The sequence below is a fragment of the Momordica charantia genome, unplaced genomic scaffold (assembly GCF_013281855.1).
Source record: "Momordica charantia cultivar OHB3-1 unplaced genomic scaffold, Mcharantia_2.0 BLBB01000177.1, whole genome shotgun sequence".
NCBI classification, from domain to species: Eukaryota; Viridiplantae; Streptophyta; class Magnoliopsida; order Cucurbitales; family Cucurbitaceae; genus Momordica; species Momordica charantia.
Window position 1 is genome coordinate 25,001 of NW_028275333.1, and position 2,500 is coordinate 27,500.

A 2,500-nucleotide genomic window follows, 5' to 3' on the forward strand; every position below is an offset into this window, starting at 1 on the left:
GTGGCCTTGCTGCCACAATACACTACGTCATTCGTTGCTTTTTTCGTCCCTCGCAACACATAAAACTCATTTATTTAGTGTCGTGGTTGTTATAAGATAGGCAAAGGAATGACACATCCGCTTAGTGCTATCAAACTTGTTCAATTTTTTCCATGTAACGTGGAGGCTATTACTAACCAGAAGGCATGCTGCATCCACCAAGTCCACCATGCCCGCCCATGGCCACCCGACACCTCAAGATTGTAGAAAATATATCTAGAAAACTTCGATTGATCTGAGAAATTTTTTCTGGGACCTAAACATCACAAAAGAACGCTGCCCACAGAAAATTAGAATTTTTCTCAACATCTAGTTATTTTTTAATTTTTTTTAAATTTAAAAAATTCATAAATTCATAAAAAATAACGTGTTGGTTGAAAAATTATGAAACTTGTTTTTTAGACTCATTGAATGTTCGAATGATAGATCAACAAAGTTTATGGATTAAACATCCTAGAACTTGAGATTTTTGATCGAGTGACTCCTCGCCACTTTGCATGTTCACGCCTGCCAGACCAAAAATGCCTTAGAATGTACTATATAGGGGGGGGGTGACATGCCTGCTTGGGCATGGCACGGGGCTTCCCTATATGGCTGCGCCCACGCCCCAAGCAGCATGCACGATGTCAGGGGCATTTGCTTGGGGCGTGGTCACGGCGGTCGGAGGCCCGGGGTGGGGGGCGGGACGGCGTCGGACCGTGCTCGATGGGGTGGGGCCGGGTGCCATGGGCGCTCGGTATGAGCCTCGTTGGGCGTGGGATGTTGCTGTGCCGCTCTCCGTTGCGGGGGCATCCGCTCCGAGGTCGGTTCTCGAGCTCCAAGCGAGTCTTTCCATCCCGTTCGGGGGCGGTGGCATGCTTGGGCCTCGGCGTCGGCGTCGGTCGGTCGTGGGCGGGATGGGCAGTTGGCAGAGCGCTTGCAAGACGGACGTCGGAATGCGCGATGCCGATTGTCGATGCCGCCCACGCCCCAACGGCTTCCGGCCGGATCGGACGGATACCCGAGCCCCTCCCATCGGGCGGGGGGGTGACGCTCGCGGGCTGTCGAGTCGAACTCGAGGTGGGCTGCTTTGACGATGATTGCACGTGGCTGTTTCGTTGGTTGCCTTTCGAAGATGAGAAATAGCCTGGCATGCATAGTCGCGGCACGCTTGCTTTGAGTGAGACGAGATCGCCCGCCTTCGCTCCCCCACTCGATGGAAGGGCTCGTGTCCTGCAACAAAATGAAGGAAGGAAGGAAGTGAGGGACCGCGCACGACGTTGCGGGCTCGGCTTTGCCCGACGATTTCGCGCCCCCGCCGTGCCTCGGCTCGGCGGAGGGGGCGAATAGTGGGGTGTCGCCCGGGTCCGTTGTCGACGTACGGCGCGTGAGTGGTGATTGATTCGGTAGGTTGGGTCGGCAGGCTGGGTGCTCGGGCATCGAACTGTCGGCACGGCTCCTCCTCATTGATTCGACGTGCCCCGAAGTAGTAGTGTGGTACTTCGAGTGGCCGCAATGTGGATCGGTTTTCTTGCATTGTTTACCTCGCGCGATGGAAGCGTCGAGTCTCGTCGGTCGGTCCCTTTCTGTCGGCACCCTTCGCGGGGTGCGCGACGAACCTCGAAGCCCGCGTCGCGCTCCGCTTCGGCCGTGCAGTGCACTTGGCTCGTGGCGGCCCGCGGCGTCGGTTGCTCGCTCTCTCGGATGCAGTGCATTCGGTGGTGGCATGGCGTCGTGCGCTCGGGGGTCGAACCCCAGACGCACGTGTTGCCGTTGCTCGCCCGCTCGTTGAAAGCCCGAACGAATGACGCCCGCGCCCGCACTGCCGCCCATCGTCGCGTCGCCCCTCTTGTAGCTAGGAAGGGGAGGCGTTGTCGTGCGGTGGCGGGCGGCGGTCGCGACGTCGTGTAGGAATGCTCCCTGGTTGATCCTGCCAGTAGTCATATGCTTGTCTCAAGATTAAGCCATGCATGTGTAAGTATGAACTAATTCAGACTGTGAAACTGCGAATGGCTCATTAAATCAGTTATAGTTTGTTTGATGGTATTTGCTACTCGGATAACCGTATAATTCTAGAGCTAATACGTGCAACAAAACCGACTTCTGGAGGGATGCATTTATTAGATAAAAGGTCGACGCGGGCTCTGCCCGTTGCTCTGATGATGATTCATGATAACTCGACGGATCGCACGGCCATCGTGCCGCCATCGGTGCCCGGCGAAGCATCATTCAAATTTCTGCCCTATCAACTTTCGATGGTAGGATAGTGGCCTACTATGGTGGTGACGGGTGACGGAGAATTAGGGTTCGATTTCGGAGAGGGAGCCTGAGAAACGGCTACCCACATCCAAGGAAGGCAGCAGGCGCGCAAATTACCCAATCCTGACACGGGGAGGTAGTGACAATAAATAACAATACCGGGCTCTTCGAGTCTGGTAATTGGAATGAGTACAATCTAAATCCCTTAACGAGGATCAATTGG

General features: G+C 55.0%; 1 pseudogene; it reads left to right on the forward strand.

The window, feature by feature from the left end:
* Window positions 1-1,935: 1,935 nt before the first annotated feature.
* The window catches only part of LOC148207176 (18S ribosomal RNA), a 1,806-nt pseudogene continuing 1,241 nt past the window's right edge, over window positions 1,936-2,500 (forward strand).